This window comes from Leptonychotes weddellii, chromosome 1, assembly GCF_054177405.1.
Source record: "Leptonychotes weddellii isolate Sample4059 chromosome 1, ASM5417740v2, whole genome shotgun sequence".
NCBI lineage: Eukaryota > Metazoa > Chordata > Mammalia > Carnivora > Phocidae > Leptonychotes > Leptonychotes weddellii.
The window spans coordinates 120,486,072-120,507,829 of NC_138369.1; positions in this window are offsets into that span (position 1 = coordinate 120,486,072).

Sequence of the window (21,758 nt, forward strand, 5' to 3'; positions counted from 1 at the left end):
AGAATGAGAGACAGAGAGCAGGAGAGGGGGGAGGGTCAGAGGGAGAAGCAGACTCCCTGCCGAGCAGGGAGCCCGATGCGGGACTCGATCCCAGGACTCCAGGATCATGACCTGAGCCGAAGGCAGTCGCTTAACCAACTGAGCCACTCAGGCGCCCATCATAGGTTTTCTTTCCTTCTCTCTTTTTTATAACTCGGGATCGGGATCTGCTGGATCATGTGGTTAGTGTATATTTAGCTTTATTTAAAAACTCAGATTGTTTTCAAAATGGCTGCACCATTTTGTATGCTCACCTGGAGTGCAGGAGAGATTTATTGTTGGTGGGTTTTTTTCATCATTCTAATAGACTCATACACCAGGCTCGTGGTTATTCAAGGGCACGTCATTTGTATTTCCCTCATACCTAATGATGCTGAGCATGTTTGCGGGTGCTTATCTCCTAGCCACATTCTTCTCTGCTGAACAGTCTGCTAAATCTTCTGACAATTTAAAAAATTGGGTTGTTTGCTTTCTAATTATTGTGTGGAGAGTTCTTTATATATTCTGGAATCAAGGACTTTATCAGATATGGGCTTTGCAGATATTTTCTCCCGTTCTGTGGCTTGTCTTTTAATCTTTTGAAGAGCAGATATTTTAATTTTGATAAGGTCCAATGTAATGCTTGTTTTCTTTTATGAATGCTCCTTTTGGTATCATACTTAAGAAATCTTCCTCTAACCTAAGACCACAAAGGTTTCATCTTATGTTTTCTAGTAGTTTTATAATTTTAGGTTTTATTTTTAGGTCTATGATCTATTTTGAGGGTTGTTGTTTTTTTCCCCCCACATATGATGCCAGGCATGGATCAGGTTTCTCACATTTGGCTGTCTGATTGCCAGAACCACTTTTGAGTGGTCTGTAACATAGGTTACGGGACAGCAAGAACACACAGAGTTAATTGTAACTTATTTACCGATGTGTCCTCGGTAAGTCCTTTAATCATTCAGTCATTCAAGTGTTTGTCAAATCCCCGCCATAATCCAAGATGCTAATCAGGAATGATCGCTGCCTGTAAGGTGTTTATAATCTAGTATAGGAGAAACACAGGTCAATGAGAACTATGACAAGATGCAGAAAGAAACAGCTGCGTATCCTCTGCCCAAGCATAAAGTCTGAATCATTCCATCATTCATTGTCAAGGGCCTACTAGAATATCTGGAAGAAGCTATATGACAGGCTAAGTTTAGACATGACTGAATAACCGACCCATCTTTTTGGACAATTGGCCCATGAGGGACATGGGCAAAGATGCCGAGTCTGAATGTTTCAATGCTTCCTCATAAATGACAGGCACCTAAATCTAAATGGACTTATTGAAATCCTGGAGAGCCAGTGAGAAACCTGATCTTGGAGACAACTCATTCTGCAGCTTTAATCAAGCCACTTCAGTATTCTGGGCCTCAGTTTCCACATCTTTAAAGTGAGCTACTTGGATCAGGTTCTCCATGTATTCCTTGCAGGAAAAAAAAAATGCCAAAATTTGCAAGTTTGGTGTTACAGCACTGAAACATGGAAGGTTGTGGTCACATCAGGTAAGTTGGCAGGTGCTAGACTAAAGATTAATTATTGAACACTTAGGCAAAAACAACATATGGGTAATAAAGGAATAAATGGATATTTCTCATAAAATGAAGACAGACTTACATACTCTATTTTTTAGAGGGGTAAAGAGCAATCATGAGAAAATGAATTAGTGGCCATTATTGATATTTTCTTTCTTTCTTTCTTTCTTTCTTTCTTTCTTTTTATTCTTATGTTAATCCCCATACATTACATCATTAGTTCTAGATGAAGTGTTCCATGATTCATTGTTTGTGCATAACACCCAGTGCTCCATGCAGAATGTGCCCTCCTCAATACCCACCACCAGGCTAACCCATCCTCCCACCCGCCTCCCCTCTAGAACCCTCAGTTTGTTTTTCAGAGTCCATCGTCTCTCATGGTTCGTCCACCCCTCCGATTTCCCCCACTTCATTCTTCCCCTCCCGCTACCTTCTTCTTCTTCTTTTTTTTTCTTAACATATATTGCATTATTTGTTTCAGAGGTACATTATTGATATTTTCAATAACACTGTAGTAAGATTCCGTGAAAAGTTAATGACAGTCTTTTTCCCATATCAGTGATAATTCAGTTTCCCCTGATTATGTCCAAGGACATGCCTAAGATATAGGACATAAGATGTATGAAAAAGGACACTTTTCTGGATGACAAATTAGAAAGAGCAGGTATCCAAGTCAGGGATTGGCCTTAGTCAACATTTTTATGTGTCATGTGGAAAAGAATGAAATTGATAGTGAATATCTCTGATTTGTGAGTGCTGATCCAAATGGAACAAACTCATGGAAACTTACAGAGGTGGTGGTAGGTAAGTAAAATTATACTTATGAGGTGATTGGCAGCAAGGGACAAGACCAAGGACAGTGACTTTGGTAGTCCCACAAAATAATGATCTCTAGACTCTGAGAGCTTGTACGGTCCAAAAAATACACAGGCCAGGCCACATCACTTACCCCTGATGGGGTGTGGATTACCTCTGAATGGAGTATGGATCAGAAACATTATCCTGTCATTATAAAACCATGGGGGCCTCCAGACTAGAATACTGTAAGTCAAATCTTGGCTGCCCTATATTAGGGAAGATATAATCGAGCTGAGGATTTATGTAGGGGATGGAAATGCTGCCACAGGAGGCCAGATTGAAAAAAACAAAAACCAAAAAACAAGAAAAGGAGGTTCAATCTAGAAATAAAAAGGCTTGACGTAGAATATGATCAGCCATAGGAGTATTAACTTTCTGAAGAGAAGGCGCTGGTCCTTTTTGCAAAATGCCGGAATGTGGAGGATGACCAGGGAAGCTTCAAAGTACAAACACAGTAGATCCTAATTCCCTGAATCTCATTACCCCAAGAAGAGTAAAGATGATAATTCCAACAATTTCATGTATTAACTAATAAGTTTTGGGCTCAACCACCCATTGATTTAAAGGACTCAAATACTTTCAAGATGATTTCATGGAAGGGCTGGTTGTTATCTTGATTTCAGGAAGCCAATAGCCAAACAATTTTTCTTTCACATTCTACCAGATCATAAAAAGTACTAACTTTTATGGGCGCCTGGGTGGCTCAGTTGGTTAAGCGACTGCCTTCAGCTCAGGTCATGATCCTGGAGTCCTGGGATCGAGTCCCACATCGGGCTCCTTGCTTGGCGGGGAGTCTGCTTCTCCCTCTGCCCTTCCCCCCTCTCATGCTCTCTCTCTCTAATAAATAAATCAATAAATCTTTAAAAAAAAAAAGTACTAACTTTTATGTTGCGTTCTGAGGAATCGCATACAATCAAAGTGGCTACGGTTTGTCAAGTCTAAAATTTACATTTGGAGGAAGCAATTTCCTGCAGATTGACTTTTTCCATGCCAGTCTCCTAACAAAATGTACAATCAGCTCCCCAAGATCATACCCTACACTTGCAGTGGTGGTTTTAGCTGTCTCTCCAGAGAAAGGAAATCTAAAGGGTCCTGTTCATTAGCTGCACGTTCCTGTGTTAATCACCCTCTTGATCCCACTGCAATATTTATATAGTCATAATGAGCACCCAAGTGAATTATTATCATCTCACTGAGATTCTGAAAAAATATACTTCAGGCAACTAACAATAAAAGTGAAATTTGAAATTTCACTTTTTTTTTTTTTTTAAGATTTATCCATTTATTTTAAGGGGAAGGGGAAGAAGGAGAGAGAGAATCTCAAGCAGACTCTGCGCCTACTGTGGAACCCACCATGGGGCTCGATCTCACAACCCTGAGATCACCAGCTGAGCCAAAACCAAGAGTCAGACGCTCAACCAACTGTGCCACCCAGGCACCCCTGAAATTTCACTTTTAAAAACACCGTGAGGGAATGATGACGCTACATGAACAGAAGACACCAGATGCAAACCGTTTGGTGGTATAATCACTTGAAACACAGTAACGATACCCCAGCGCATATTTAGGCTATTGCAATGTAATTGTAATTCGTGTGATTAGACTCACTGAATGAGTTAGATCTTCAAGCTAATCCTTCTTTGGAATCCTTTTAAGAAAGCCCGGATGGTCCCAGAAGGCCTTGAGGAATTGGTGGGTGGGCAATGCTTGGTCAGTGGTGAGAATGGCTGCAAAGGAGGAGGCAGAACACAGTCTTGGGGTCGGGGTGGGGGGTCCGGTGTCTGTGACTCTGCTCAGCTGGTTTTCCTTAAGGCTACACCTGAGCACACAGCTGTCCTGAGAGCTGTCTTTATATAATTTCTTTCTCTGAAAATGAAGTTTCTGAAAGCAAAGTACGTTTCCTCAGTGGGTCTTCATCCTTGACATGTGCTCAGGGCATGTATGTACGAAGTGCAGACCCAGGTCTGCCCACACTCTCCATTCTAGGTCAAATTCTGACCCTCAGTTGGCTACTTGTGTTCCCAGGGAAGAGAAAGAAAAGACAGGGGAGCAGATCCAACCTGAGCCCCACTAAAGAAGACACCAGAGGGCTGACATAACTTTGGGGCCAACTACAGAGAGAGCAAGAGGGGCTGCTGTGGTCCTCTTTGAAGCGGGAAACTTATGTAAGATTCCTTCTAATTTGCTGGCAACCAGCATAAACCCAGCAAACCAACTGACTAAATTACCTTTGTTGTCCCTCAAGGGATATCTACTAAGAAGTCTAGTCTTTATTCTTTGCTAGGGCTGATATTCAGCCACCATACACAGGCAAAGCTGTCCCAGGTGTTCAAAATGTTGAAAATATTTTTGTACCCCTGAGACACAGAACTGCCGTCTGCGCCATCTTGGGCACCGCCAGCTACCCCGTTGGTTCTGGCTCCTCCCCCGGGACCCAGACTTCTGCGCCCTGCAGCATCTAAAGAGTAACTGCTTGGCTCCGAAGGGCCTTGATCTAGCATCGCAGTGCCCCTTCTCTACTGGCTGTAACAGATTTCAGTTATCCTGTTTGTTCTCAGATGGCGGTCACGAGTGACACTGGCTACCCAACCAGGAAGTTATTAAAAAGTAACCTAATGCAGGATGACAATAAGGTGGGTAGAGATGGAAGGTTGCCCAGGGGCTCTTGGTTCTGAGGGCTCTTGCGCAGATGATGGGAAGGATTCTCCTCGATCCTGAGTGCTGCAACGGTACCCATTTGCTGCCTTGAGGAGATGCTGGGAACAAGAACGAATCCTTGTTGAGAAGCAGTAGGAACCCCAGAGGAGGAAAGTCCTACGTAAATAGGCAAGATGATTAAAAATAGAAAAAGAAAATTAATCCAAACCACAAGTGTATTTTCAGCCTGCCAAGTTCCTGAACGCCTGTTTCTTCTGCACCTCGATGTGAATGGTGCTCTTACCAAAGCAAGAGGGAATTTAGCTCAACTGAGGGACATATAAGGGAGGGTAAGGGAACAGTTCTAGATGGTGTAGTATAAAAATGCAGAAAGAACATAGAATTCCTGTAAAGGGCCCTGGTTCAGTACATTCACATGTGCGCTCTCAGGGCTCACTGCACTTACAAGATGTCCCGTTGCAGTACGGTATCAAATGTGGCCGTGTGATAAAATTTCACCTAGCATGTATTTATTGTATTTACAAATTTGGTCTCAGAACTGAAAAATGCAGGGGTGGGCCCCCCAAAATGTTCAAGCAAATGATTTCCTGATTGTGATCGTGCCTTCCATCCCCACTTCTACCAGAAGTTTTCTCTTCTGTGATCAATCCAAGGCTTTCTGAGGGACCAGTGCTTTTTGCTTAAGGGGTAATCCCTTTCACAAAAAATTAGGAAGTTCACATTCCACTCAGGCCCCAGAGGAGTGAACCTCTCTCTGCCAGCAGGCTTGGGGCACCATCATGAGGGGTGAGAGAGGGCATCGGGGGTGTTCAGCTCACTGTAATTCATTTTTCCGGAGCTTGGCATGAAAAGGTCTGGAGCCAGTGGGCATTTTTTATGTTTCAGGGGTGTGGCTGTTGTTGTTCATGCAGCCAGGAAGTCTCTGCTTCTCATAGCCAAACACCAGCATGAGGAATTTGTCTGAATCAGTTCGGGCTGCTATCACAAAAATACCATAGACGGGTGGCTTAAATGACACACATTGACTTCTCACAGTTCTGGAGGCTGGCAGTCTGAGATCTGGGTGCCAGCTTGGTTGGGTTCTTCTGAGAGTCTTCTTGCTGGCTTAGGTGGCTGCCTCCCTGCTGAGTCCTCACATGGGGGCAGGGTTTCGGGGGGAGAGAGAGAGAGAGAGAGAGCGTGTTCTAGTTTCTTCCTCTCAGGGCACTAATCTCATCATAACATATTACCTCATCTAAACATATTACCTCCCAAAGGCCCCATCTCCAAATACCATCACGGTGAGGATTAGGCCTTCGACATATGAAGTTTGGGGGAACACAAACATTCAGTCCAGAGCAGGACTGGATAAAATATGAGCTGAGCAATGTCTTGGTTTCCTAGGCATTGGCCCCGTGAGCTGGGTCATCAAGGGACCTGAGTAAAAGGGGAGCACCCGGGCAGGGAAGCCAGCAAAGCAGCAGGGTATGAAAGAGAGGGGGACCATCAGGGAATATTTATCACTGACGAAAGAATTGCTGGTCCACGATGATAGTAAAAAGCAGATCAGCTTTAAGTTGGTTTTGTTACTGATTCTACATACTCTGCAGACATCGTGTACCTTTATTTACTGCATGGGTCGGGCCACTCCCATAGCTGGTTACCCTCAGTCCCCTGTCCAGCTAAGCCCTGCCCCAGAGGGCGAGGTTCGATCTCAAGTTTCCGAACACCTATCACAGTTGTCCTAAGAGCTAAAGTCTGAGAAGCTTTCTCAGAATAAATTAATGATGGCCAACTTAGGAACGGAGGCAGAGGTAGGGCAGGGAACTTGGTATCACTCCTGGCAGGGGAGGAAAGAAACAAGCTCTTGTACCACCTTCCTGATCAGTCTCTGGTGACTGCAGCTTCGCAGGAGGCCCTGCCTGTGTCCTCCGGTTGCCAGGGCGGTTTAAAAATAGCTTCTGCAGCCAAAGAAGGGGGAGGGGGGTACAGGGAAAGAATGAAGATGAGTAGCCTTTTGCAGGAAAACTACAGGCAATGAATCCCGCCTACGCTCAATCTGGACTGGGAGGGCTCTTGAGTTTACTATGCTTCTTGCCTTGGGGACAACCTTTCTGCACGGGGTCTGCTGCGGGCTTTTTCTGGGAAGGACCCAGCCGCACATCTGGAGAAGGCCCTGTTTACTCCTTGGGCCAGCAGCCAGGAGGACACTGGCAATCTGGAGAAGGAACCCTCCATGTTCAAGTTCAGACCACCATTCTGCCTGCACAAGGAAGGAGGGTTTTGCCAACCAGGCTTTGTGGGTACAGTTCTATCGGGAAGGGGCTGTTTGCCGTGCAAGGAACATGGGACTCTGTTGACCTTGAGGCCAGTGACCTCATCATCTTTTCACACCAGGAATTCCCATTTTTGGTGTCAACATAAATGGGCTGGTGCCCAACACAGGGTAATACCAGCCAAACTCCCAGGCAGATGCCATGCCAACTTTATGAACTTTTCCCTATTCCATATGAGGGTTTGAGGCCAAGTGTCCCAATAAATTGACCAGCTGATTTTGAAAATTACTTGATGGGTGTCCCAGAAAGCTGCTATGGTTTAGATCTTTCTCCATTTCTCCCTTCTCCACTTAAGACACTGTATCTCACCATTACCAGGTTTTGGGATAAATCAAAAGCAGTTCTTCCTTCAGGAAAAGATTCAAGATCCTTGCATTGAACTATGTGAGAAACTTTCTTGTTAAGCAGGGGTTTTTTTTAAAAGTATCTTTTTTAATATTTTATTTATTTGAGACAGAGAGAGAATACAAGCCAGGGGAGAGGAAAGAGGGAGAAGCAGACTCCCCACTGAGCAGGGGACCCCGATGTGGGGCTCAATCCCAGGACCCCAGGATTATGACCTGAGCCGAAGGTAGAAGCTTAACCAACTGAGCCACCTAGGCATCCCTGTTAAGCAGTTTTTGACCCCTCAGAAATGCCACCAAAATGAGTTATGGTACTCCATTTCACGGAATATGGTAAAGCCATTAAAAAATTATAAAAGAATAATTAAAAACATGTAAAAATGTAAAAAACAGGTTACCAAAGAGTATGTAAATATTAATTTTTAAAATTATGAGATATATGTATATAAGTATTATATCTTTATGTATTACACATATAATTATATATATATATATATAACTATGTATATAAAACACAAATATGATATCAGATTGTTTCTGGATAGCTCAATTGTAATAATTTTTTTCTTCTTTATCCTTTTCTTTATATTTCATATTTTCTATAAGGGGCCTTAAAAAAATCCTGATGTGATTTTTAAAAAAGTCCCTGTTACCAAGGCGAAAAAATTGTGTGCTCTTCCCTTAGATATGTCCATATAAAGACAGAATAGCAGCCGAGGGGCAGAAGTGGCCTTCCCTTGCCTTGGAAACTCCCTGAGAATGTAGAGCAAAGGCAAGGCTCCTTGGAGGCAGAGGGATGGACCAGACAACCTTCCTAGCTCCTAAATTCAAATCACTACTGAATGGCAACTTGCCCAGAAACTTTCCAGAGGGAGCTACTCAAAACCTTCTCCATGATCTGGTTTTGTTATCCATCAAAAGGTACTTCCTCACATTTAAACCAAATCCCTCCACACTAGCCTGCAAAACATTCCTAGCGGGCTCAGGGATGAACAAGGCCAGGCATTCACCCATCAGCAGCTCAGGGGCAGACACTGCATCCCAGGGCATGGGGGCATGGCACTGCTGAGGTGTGACAAGGTGGACGGCCATTGGGCTGCTTTGTTGCCTGATGTGTCTTCTGACTCCATATGGTGACTTTGGGAGGACAAAATCTCACCTCTGTGCTTTGACTTCAGCTCCTTTTCCTGTAAAATGAAGAATAAATTTGATGAACTCTAAGGTTCCTTCTGGCTCCAGGATTTGACAAGAGTTGTTTGCAGGTAAACAATTACTTATCAAGTGTTTGGATGTGCCCAAACCCCATTTGCCATCTGAAATCTTTGCCGTAGTATTAACTTCAAATCCAGGATCCAAGCACATGCCAGAGGCCCGAGGACTGTATCCAGCCTGTAGAGATGGTTTGTTTGGCTCACAGTGTTATAAGGGCAAACAATTAAAAAACAAACAAAACAAAACAAAAAACTTACTAATATTTAAAAATAGGCACATTTGGAATAAAAACCTGTAATTCTGGCATATCTTAGAAAAGCATAAAATCTGGCAGTACTGGGTCCTCTAGGCAATAACCTGCTGGATCTGAGTGGTGGCTGTCCCTTTTGAAAGACGTGGTCTCTCCAGGTGCTCATAGTCCCTGTCATTTCCTACTGTCTCTTTGACTCTGAATGGCAGGGGCCCTCATAATTTTTCTTACATCAGGTGTTCCTTGTTTATTCATGCTTCCTGTCTGACCCTTATAAGCAGCTGAGTTTCCAGTTTCTAATAAAATAAAAGCCACTTGGGGACAAAGATCACCTTTGTATCCTAGACAAAGCTTAGCTCAGTAAGAACACATGGAGTCCTTGATAAATGTCTGTTAAATGCAGGTATTATGTTGTTTCTAGCTACCTAAAATGAAAGGTTTGGCAGACAAAGTCAATCAAGCCTTGGATTTGGTGTTTTACTGTGCTCGTCCATGAACCTCTCTTTTTTCCCATGAAGGCAAAAGGATTTTTTCCTAAGAGTAAGCCCCTGGCTACCACTGGCCTTCCTTTCATGCAGCCTTATTCCCAGCCCTGATATTTCCCCAGCCCATGTCTAAGGAGGTTGAGCTTAGCCCAATTTCTTACTTAGGAGAGAACTTGGCAGTTATCTCCATAGAGGCAGAAATGGGATTCTGGGCTCCCCCAACAAATCACTACTGATGCTTTCAAAACACAAGAGCATATTTTTCACTACAAGCCCACAGTTACCATCATACTCAACGGTGAAAGGTTGAAAGCTTTTCCTCTAAGATCAGGAACAACTCAAAGGTGCTACTCTTGCCACTCCTATCCAATATAGTACAGGAAGTGCTCGCTAGCTAGAACAATCAGGCAAGAAAAAGAAATAAAAGATACCAGAATTGGAAAGGAAGAAGTAAAATTATCCCTGTTTTCAAATGACATGATTTTATATATAGAAAATCCTAAAGATCTAATCAATGGATTCAGTGAAGGTGCGGGATACAAAATTACAAAATCAGGATACAAAGATCAGTAGGGTTCCTATACCTTAGCAATGAATTTTCTGAAAAAGAAATAAAGAATCCATCCCATTTACAATAGCATCAAAAAGAATAAAACACTTCCGAATAAATTTAACCAAGGGGGTGAACGATCTCTACTCTGAAAACTATAAGACAGTGATGAAAGAAATCAAAGACACAAGTAAATGGAAAGGTATCCTGTGTCCGTGTATTGGAAGAATTAATGTTGTGAAAATGCCAATACTACTCAAAGCCACCTCTAGAGTCAATGCAATCCCTATCAAGATTCCAATGGCATTTTACAGAAGTAGAAAAAAACACTCCTAAAACTTATATGGAACCACAAAAGACTCCTAATAGCCAAAGAAATTCTCAAAAAGAAGAACAAAGTGGGAGGCATCACCCTCCCTGATTTCAAGCAATATTATAAAGCTGTAGTAATCAAAACAGTATGGTACTGGCATAAAAACAGACACATAGACCAATAGAACAGAATTAAGAGTCCAGAAATAAACCCAAGCACATATGGACAAATCATATTTGATAAGAGAGCCAAGAACACTCAATGGAGAAAAGCCTGTCTTTTCAATAAGTGGTGCTGGGACAATTGGATACACACATGTAAAAGAATGAAAATAGATCCCTATCTTATACCAGTACTCACAAAAATTAACTAGAAATGGATTAAAGACTTAAATGTAAGACTTGAAACCACGAAACTCCTAAAAGAAAACATAGGAATAAAGCCCCTTGACATGAATCATGGTAATGATTTTTTGGATATGACAACTAAAGTACAAGCAACAGAATCAAAAATAAACAAGCGGGGTGGGGGGGTGCCTGGGTAGCTCAGTCAGTTAAGCATCCACCTCTTGGTTTTGGCTCAGGTCCTGATCTCAGGGTCATGGGATCGAGGCCCGCATTGGGCTCTATGTTCAGTGGGGAGTCTGCTGGAGATTCTCCTTTTCTATCTCCCTCTGTCCCCCTCCCCCACTTGCACATTCTCTGTCTATCAAATAAATAAATAAATCTTTAAAAAATAAATAAATAAATGAGAGGGACCACATAGAGCTAAAAAACTCTGGATAGCAAAAGAAACCATCAACAAAATGAAAATACTACCTATGAAATGGGAAAAAAATATTTGCAAACCATATATCTGATAAGGGGTTAATATACAAAATATATAAAGAATTCATATAACTCAATAGCAAAACAAAAAACAAACAAAAAACAAAAACCACCAACCCCAGTAACTCAATTTAAAAATGGGTAGAGGAACCTGAAGAGACATTTTTCCGAAGAAGATACACAAAAGCCAACAGGTATGTGAAAAGATGTTCGACATCACTTGTCATTAGGGAAATGCAAATTAAAATCATATGCCTGTTAGAATGACCATCATCAAAAAGATGAGATAAAAAGTGCTGGCATGGATTGTAAATTGGTACAGCCACAAGGGAAAACAATATGGAGAACCCTCACGAAATAAAAAATAGGTTTACCATATGATCCAGCAATCCTCTTCTGGGAATATGTCCAAAGGAAATGAAACACTAACTTGAAAAGATACCTGCCCCCACCATGTTCATAGCAGCACTATTTACAACAGCCAAGACACAGAGACAACTCAGTGTCCATCAGTGGTTAAATGGATAAAGAAGTTGTGAGATACATATATATATATATAAATAACAGAATATTATTCAGTCCTAAAAAATGAGGAAATCTATCACTTGTGACCACATGAATGGACCTTGAGGGCATTATGCTACATGAAACAAGTCAAATGAAAAGACAAATACCGTATAATCTCACTTATATGTAGTATCAAAAACAAACAAACTCATAGAAAAAGCGATCAGACATGGGGTCCTAGGGGATGAGGGTAGGGGTAGGGGGAATAGGAGAAAAATTATCAACAGGTATAAACTTGCAGTTGTAAGATAAATAAGTACTAAGGATGTGACGTACAACATGATGACTACAGCTAATGCTGTATGATATACAGGGAAGTTGTTAAGAGGGTAAATCCTAAGAGTTCTCATTATGAGGGAAAAAAAATTTTTTTTCTCTTCTTTCTTTTCTTTTTATTGTATCTATTTGAGATGATGGATGTTAGCTGAACCTTTGTGATAATCATTTCTCAATATATGTAAATAAAACTGTCTTGCTGTACACCTTAAACGTACACAGTAATGTATGTCAATTATTTCTCAATAAAACTGGGATAAAAGGAATATTTTGTGTGTGTGTGTGTGTGTGTTTTTAAGATTTTACTTATCTATTTGTCAGAGAGAGACAGAGAGAGAGAGAGAGAGCAGCAGAGGGAGAGGGGCGAGGGAGAAGCAGTGGGTGAGGGAGAAGCAGACTCCCCTCTGGGCGGGGAGCCCGACACAGGACTCTATCCCAGGACCCTGGGATCATGACCCGAGCCAAAGGCAGATGCTTAACGACTGAGCCACCCAGGTGCCCCCCCCCAAAAAAAAGAATTTAGAAAAATGTGCCAATCATCCAAATATAGAATCCTCATCCTGTCTATTTTCAGTATGGGTTTAGATAAGCTACCAATAAATACAGAGATGGCAGCTTCTAGAGACCTGGGCAGGGGAGGGTGAGAAATAGCTACTCCTGTACGTCTTATCTCTGCTTTTGTTGATGCCTCCGCTCCTTTTTACTTCTATTCCTCTGATGAGTCTATCTTTAGTCAAAGGGAAAATATGCTGTAGAGTAAGATCGATGGTTCAGAGAGTAAGTCAAGAACAGTTCATTAACGTAAAGTAAATAACTTGAGGAAAATAATATTATACATAATAGTACACATTTTTAATTTAGAAATAAGGTAGCCATATAATTTATCACCCAAACTGGGACACTCTGGAGAGTGAGAGAGGGTGCTAACTGGGTAGGATCCTGGGACTACAGGCATAAACCGAAACTATCCCAGGAAAATTGGGATTTATGGTTGTCCTATTTAGAAATCAGATGTCTTAATTAAAACAGCCTAGGGCAATAGTTTTCATTCATGTCAAGGCTGGATGCTTAGTAGCAAAAATATTTTGAGCTGCTTATAGCCAAACCTGCTGTAGAGGGGAGAAAGGGGTCACAGGCTGTTAGGAGAAATTTCTAAGTGACTATAGGCAGTTCCCAACTTCTACTGTTGTACATTTATCTGTTTATTTGAGGCTGTGTAAAAGTCGTCCATGCCTTAGCTCATACCTCTACTCCTTCATTTTGAGCTTTATGTCCCTACAGGTTTAAGGAGTCAAAATACCTACAATGCTGGTACTTGGCAGGATCTTAGGAAGGCCGCAGCAGCAGGTTGGGGAGAAGGAGGTAGCTCTCATGGAAACTGATAGAAGTAGTAATCACTATCATATGAGCACTGTGATGTGCTAGACTCCCTTTAGGCAGAGGAAAGTGACCCTCAAGATAGACACACCATAAACAATCCTAAGGCCAGCCCTGTAAGGGAAGTTAATCGTTATGCTAACTGCTGTAACAAATAAACCCGAAGTCTCAGTGACTTTACACAATTAAGGTTTGATTCTTGTTCATGACAGTCCACTGTGAGGCAAAAGGCTTTCCAGAGCAGCTGTCCTCCATATGGTGACTCAGAGATTCCACTCCTTCCATTGTGCAGCTCTACTATCTCAGAAGCCTTCACTTCTAGCCACATGACTAGGGGGAGAAAGAAGATGGACATCACACTGGGGCTTTATGGCCAAGCCTGAAATTGGTAGTCATCACATCCACCCAATTATGTTGGCCAGATTTGTCACATGGCCCCAACCTGACTGCAAGGGAGACTGGGAAATGTAGTCTTCCTTGATGCCAGGAAGAGATGAGTAAGCATCTTATTAACAGAATCTTGTTAGGAACAGAATGCACTAGTGTACCTCAAAATGCTTCCTTCCCCTTCTTCCTGCCAGAAGCATGTGGGAATTTCCCCCTCAGTATTCACTCTGAGGACCTGGTCAATCTCTGGAGGTAAAACCCACAAAAAGGTGGGCACCCCCCCTCCATGACTGGGTTCCCCTGGAGCTTTTGACTCTCAGAATGGCCCTCATTGAGCCTCCAGCAATTTGTCAATTTCATTTCTGGTTTTCCTATTCTCACACGATTCCTATGGAAGTTTCTGTTCATGGGCTACTGCTCCGGTAAGTTGTGACTCTCTGCATCTGCCTGTCCCTCCAGTGTGGGGGGTGGGCGCAATAGTTTGCCCTGTGACCTCGCTTCTCTTTTGGATATATGAAGAGTTGATGATTTTTTCAGTTTATTCAACTTTTTACTTCTTAGGACAGAGTAGTGACGTCCAAACATCTTACATGCTAGATCAGAAACCATTACTCTATTCACGTTCTTGATAATGCTTTTTGATGCAAAAAAAAGTTTTAATTTTGATGAGGTTTAATTTGTCTGTTTTTCTTTTGTTGCTCATGCTTTTGTGTCATATCTAAGAATCTATTGCCAAATCCAAGGGTGTGAAGATTTTCCCCTCTTTTCTTCTAACAGTTTTAGAGTTTTAGTTCTTCTATTTGGTTCATTCATCCATTTTGGGTTAATTTTCTTTCTTTCTTTTTTTTGAGAGAGAGAGAGAGAGTGTGAGCGGGTGTGGGGAGAAGGGCACAGGGAGAGAGAGAGAGAACTTAAGCAGGCTCCATGCTCAGCATGGAGCCCAACACGGGGCTCGATCTGACAACTCTGAGATCATGATCTGAGCCAAAATCAAGAGTCCGATGCTTAACCGGCTGATCCACCCAGGAGCCTTTTTGGGGTTAATTTTTGAACATAGTGTGAGGTGGGGGTTCCAATTCATTCTTTTGCATGGAGACAGTTGCAAGTGCAGTCGTCCTAGCACTGAATGCATACCTTTTAATATCATTTTGCTTTTTCTAAATGAGAGAAATATATTACCTATCAAAAGTTAAATACTTTTTTAAATGGGAAGGATATAATCCTTGCAGAAAGAGGAGCAAATTGATAATGTGGTTAAGATCATGAACTCAGAAGCAGGACTGCTTGGGTTTGAATCCTGGCTTCTCCACAAGCAAGCTGATTGATCCTGGGTAAGTTCCTTGATCTTTCTGTGCCTTGGTTTCCTCATATATAAAATTAGAATGATAATTCTTCACAGAGTTATTATGAGAATTAGGTAAATGAATACATATAAGGCACAATGCCTGGCTGTTAGTAAGCCCTATGTAAGTATTTTTTAAATAATTGAATAAATAAGTTTTGAAACTCCAGATATTCCAACCAAATTTCCACTCTTCAGGCACTAAGCTTTCCAGACCAGCAGGGCCCTAGTGTGGTGAACCAGAAGAAAGACCACTGAAAGTTGTCAATAGCAGACTGTGAGAGGACAATCTCAGCCCTCTTTCCCAGTTCCCTGGCCATTGGTCCCGTGTTAGTGGACCCATGTATCACAAGCATAAAGAAATACGTGGCTACCTCTGTTACCAGCACAGCATAACCCACAACCTTAACATCTATTCCAAGGACTAACATAGGGAAGCATGTCTTTACTTCTCTTCCCCTATGTTCTTGAGACAAAAGGCTACTGTGTTCAAATGCTGGGAAGGTATGTAGGGGGATTGTGTCCCTGCTATCACGATGATGGACACTGCTTTGAAATGCAGGAAACATTTGCAGGGTAGAAGCGCTCCTATAAGAGAAAAAGACACATTGATTGTGAATTTTTTCCTCTGGAGCATCTTGCATCATGAAGTATCTATTTCCAGTAGTGCTAAGCACCCATTTTCTTTCTTCTTTTTGTGTTCCATTTCATAGTTTCAGAGTTTCCCACAAGTTTGAATTGTTTCCTCAAAACAATTGCACAAGGCTCCTGAGGAACATTTTGCGATATTAAAGCTTTCATATCACTGTTAACTGGGTGTATGTGTGTGTGTCTGCACATAATATGTATGAAGATTGATAATGAGTCTTTACATTAGCAACAAAAAGGACACTGAACATTAGAATTGCAAGTAGTTTTATTTATATAAAAATTTAAGAGTAATTAAAGTCTTTAAGTTATAGTTCAACTTTATTTAAATATTTTATTAAATATTGAAAATATATTTTATTAAATATCTTACTATTTTTTATTTTTTAAGATTTTATTTATTTATTTGACACACAGAAAGAGAGAGATAGTGAGAGAGACAGCACAAGCAGGGCGAGCTGCCGGCAGAGGGAGAGGGAGAATCAGGCTCTCTGCCGGGCAAGGAGCCAACGTGGGGCTCGATCCCAGGACCCCGGGATCACAACCCAAGCAGAAGGCAGACTCTTAACCAACTGAGCCACCCAGGTTCCCCTATCTTATTAAGTATTTAAAACACTGATTTTCTGCTCATTATAATTGTATTTTGTCTTTTAATTTAAATAATTTTGAATATTTAAAAAAACCTAACATTAAAAATATACAGAGTAATCTTTTTATCTTTTATATTTACTTTAATTATAATTTTATTAAATATACTCTGTTTTGAATAATTTCAGTTTGAATAATTTTTAATTTTATATAATTTTAATTAATTTAAATTTCAACAGCCACATTTAGCTGGTGGCTCTCATCCTGCACAATGAAGCTTTAGATCCTACTCCCCCTAGAATACAAATTACATAAAAGTCTTAAGTATAACTACATAATTAGTGAGTTTGCCAGAATAAAGGCAAAAAAATAAATTTCATTTAAAAAATAATAATTTACAAATTATAAGTGTCTTATCTGTTCCTCATGCAAACCCCCATTAGCAGAGCTCCCAGCATATGCGATAATAATTATGTCCAGTCATCCTTGATGTTTTGTCAACATGGAAACCTTCAGCTTTACACCTATTTTCTTCTGTCCAATCATCATGAAGATATATTTGTCAAGAAAGGAGGATGGAAAGTACATGGTTGGACTGTTTGTGATTTATAACTTTTAGGTGTCGGCATATGCTACGGAGGTCTCCGTTGGAACGCTCGGCCCTCCCTGAGTCGTCCTGGCTGAGCCTGCCCTCCCTAAGTCATCCACCTGCAAGAGAGGCAGAGTCCCGCATTCACTGGCACTGCTCTCAAGCCCCAGGAATACCACCCCACTGGCCTCTCCCAGTAACAGCCACCACCCAGGGCCCACCCTCTCCAGGTCCCCCGAAGCCCAGAGTTGACTGTGAGCTGGGGCTCTTCCCATCTGCCCAGTGTTCACTGTCAGTGAAAGAGAAACACCCTTGGGGCACTGTCCGGGAGCGTCCTGACCCACAAAATGGAGACCAGCCATGCCTTTCTCTAGCAATCTGTTCATTCTCTCAGCTCCTCACCTGGGTCATGTGTGCACCCTTCCTAGAGGCTGAGGAATTCTCATGGGCTCCCAGCATTGAATTGTTTTTATTATCATCTCACATGGTTGCGTACAGGTAAAAAAGTATCAATTCCTTATGCCTGTAGTACTTATTCAACTATAAAGCTCAAGTAGGTTTTCAAGGTTAAATATAAACAAAACTGCAAAATCAATAAAAATTAACCCAACAACCTTAATTTAATGTGATAATGTGTTATGGAAACTGAGTTGTCAATGCTGAGTTTAACAGTAAAAAGTTATATCTTGGTGTCAGTTTTTTACTTATTGCATTTCTGTATTTTAAATTTAATAATACTGAGAATGCCCTATGCAAAATCGTATTAAAAACAAACTTGTTTTTCTTTATTGCAGAAGAATTGGGACTCATATTTAGCCAAAGCCTTGCCCTTGAGCACCAGTTTTAATGAGGTGCTTCTTGCTGACTCCATTAGCTGTCTGGTTATATGTAGGTAAGGGCTGCATTTATAGCATTATTGATATCCGAAATGGGCAGTTAATTCCATTAGATGTCTAGATTTGGAAATGGAAAGTTTTTTCATTGACTATTTTCAAATACCCTTGCTCATAAATTGAGATTTGCGCAGTAAATCCCCTCTGCCCATGAACATGGCCCTGATTGCTATAGCCCAGCTCCTTGTTCCTTCCGGGTCCCTACGTGTACTTCCCTACACTCCCCATCACTACTACTTCCAAGTGAGATGCCAACATAGCCGGACACGTATAGATGTGGGCCCCAAGGTTCATGGCTCTGTTCCAACTATGGTCCTCCATGTGTTTGCATACACGTACTCTAGTTTATCAGAAAAACCAATATACAAAATGTATAAATCCTCGGTGGTATTCCAGGAAACCCCAAAACATCGTCAGCTGAGTGGTTCTCAAAGTATGGTCCGTAGATCCCTTGGGGGTCCCCAAGACCTGTTACTGGAGTCTACATGCTGAAACCACGTTTATAGTAATTTCTACTATAGAAACTATTAATAGATAGAAATCACATACATAAAAGCTCTGGCCAGGCAAGCCGGGATTAAAGTCTACACTTGCCGTCAGTGTTAGATATTTAAAGTCAGCTCAATCCTACTATGTAGTCATTCTCCCTTGATCGTAATGCCCAGTTCCACGTGTCCCCTCCCTGGAATCTAGTGCATGCTCTCTCTCTCTCTCTCCAAGCCTACAGTGAATTCAGAATTAATTTTCCTCTTCCACGGTTGAGTTTACACAGCACTGAGGATGAATTTGGACTTACTTTATGGTTGCAAGTTACACCTCCTATTGGGGCAGATGGTTACCTCCAGTGGAAATGGGAGTGACGGTGACGAGTTATCTGGAGAAGTAACTCCAGCTATGTTGGGAATAATCTAACTCTTCCGTCACCCGAGACTTCTCAGATATCACTCTAGTTTTCACAATTCCTGTGTTTGCTAATGAGGACCATCACACTGACAGAGACACTTGGGTCTAGGAATTCAGCTTCTCAAGTTTGGAGTCTAATCAGTTTCTGATCTCATTCTCTTGCAGCTGTCCACAAGAAGACAGATCACAGGGAAATATTACTTCCCAAATGGGGTCAGCTTCTTTATCCTCCTGGAGCAGTGCCATCTGGGGCGAGTCAATTCCTCTCCCAACTGAGGTTACTCCGAGCCATTAGAAACAACCTACGTGTCCTTGCCTAAAACTTCTCCCTAGCCTGTGAAATGGCATCTGTCATTGCCTCAGAGCCTCATCTTTGGTGGGCATCTCACTTGGATCCTGAGACCAAAATATGAGAGCATAATTAGCTGCTTCACTCCTCCCAACCACACACCTGCCAGGCTTCGTCTGCAAAACGTGGGTATTCTTACTTTCCTCTCCCTGATGGCATTTTATTCCAGTCCATGCCTCCACTGAGGCACCTTGCAACCCCACTCTCAGTACTAGTTTCTGTATGCAGCAGGTTTTTATGTGATGGCCAAGATTCCCACCAGCTCAGGGATTGGTGGAGCAACGAGGGGAGCCATGTCCCTGGCAGCCCCAGCATCAGGATCCAGGTGCTGCTGAGAGTAAGAAGGGCAACCACCCTAATACAGAAGTGGAACAAAAGCCCACGGTGATTTGGCCTACAACCTTAGCTTGAGAGATCTGCCCTGGCATTTATACTTCTGAAGACAGAGAATTTGAGTCAGGTGGCCACCCTCCAAATGAAGTGCCTCTAAAGAGAAGTGATTCATGCCAACCCTCCCCCACGGCATTTAGCCTTCCTTCTATTCAGTCAACCCAGGGGCCCATCATGTGGGGTGAGGTCATCAGGATTGTGCCACGCAAGTCATTTGGCAAGATCCACGGTAACTGGTCCAGACGGGAGCCTGTGCAAGTCCTTTTTGCCAAAAGGAACCAGTGGGCCAGGTGGGCATGAAGACGTTCATGAAGGAATCCTCTCAACTGGTCCAGTACAATTATTCTCAGGGAACATTTTTATAAACCTTCACAGCTAAAGTCGTGGTGACTCTATAATGACTCTAACTTGGAGGCAGTTCGTGGTTCAGGGAACTGATTTTCAGTATCTCTGTTACTGAGCAATTTATTGAGGGCAAATGCAGACATTAGCTCTCAGTTTCGTGACGCTTTTTGTAAGCGACTTGTAAAAGGCATCCTCAATGCCATTTTAACTTTTAAAGGTGCCAAACAGAATGATTACTAATTGAGTATCTGTAAATGCGAGGTAGTATTTCCCAAACCATGCCCTGTAGAAACAGCTCCTGGGAAATGTTAATCAATACACAGCAAAAATAAGTAAATAAATAAAAACATTTAAATCCATGGTCAAAAAACTTTGGGAAGAATTTGTGTACCACAACGGCCTCCTCTTGGACACCCCCTCCAAGCAGAATATGTAAAGCCCCTGAGAAGTGCCATCATAAAGAAATTTATTTCAGTTAGCTAAGCATCTCCCAGATTTACCTGGACACATAAACGTTTTTGATTTTTGCCTCCTGCTTCCCCAGATCTGAATTTTAGGATGTATTGATTTATGTAAACTTTAGGGCCAGTGTATCATTTGGAAAAATGTGTAGGACTGAAATGCATTCGTGAGTGAATATAGTGTTTAGGCCTTGCCTCAAGTCAGCTCCTCAGGAAGCAAATTCTGAGACAGGGACTTGGCTGTGGGAAGTTTACCGGGTGGGGTCCTCGGGATCAACACCCATGGGGAGTTAAGACATAGTCATGGGCAGAGGGAGAAGTTGAACTGTTTGTAGTCACCACAGAGGCCTCATGCTATCATAGAAGGAATGGCTGAAGCTGGGGTGGCCCTTCAAAGTGGTCTCGCCCTGAGGCAAGGTGCCTGGTGTTCGTGCCCTTGGTGACCAGGCTGCCTCCTTGGCAGGGGCGTGATCCTGGGTTGGGCAGCTCTCTTCAGCTGAGGGCAATTCTTGGAGAAGATCGCAGCTAGAGTCTCCAATTCTTAGGCCATCAGCAGTTGGGAGATGGAGTGCTTCAATCCTAAAGAGGCATCTGGGGGAGGACCGGAGCATCCACGACAGACCATTGTGTACCACCTGCTTTGTGCAGGAAGTTCTGGGAACAGCTCCTCCAGAATTCTAGTTGATCCCTTTACTTGGGGAAACTTATAGGAGAAAGGAAATAGGGACAACAGCCCCACTGATGTAGTTCATATAGAGGTTGCAACTGATACTCATTGTCTCCTTTGACGACCATTCCAGATTCCCCTCATCCATAACCGGCAACTCTGTTCGTCTAGGTGGTTTGCCTGATTTGGAGACTAAACCCCAGGAGGGGTCTGAGCCTCACAGTCATGACTGCTGTACTTCTATTTATTACCAAAATTGGATGCTGAATATTTTCTTCCTGTCCCCATTGAGTAACAGTAAGCCTTGTAAGCCTTCTTAAAATTGAGCCAATTACCTGCCAGGATGGTGACTCCTTTCTTTCTCTCCGGCTCTCTTGGAACAAGGAATCAAAACTGGCCTCCTGACAGCCATAGCTAAAAGTGTAATGGGAACCTTGCTGGGTTCCCTGGTGGAAGCATTTTCTCTCTAAACCCATACAGCTCAGAGTTATGGGGATGGGAAACACAAATTCCACAAGTGGGTACTGGGCATGATGGTGAGCAGGGCAATTCCTAATTCTGTC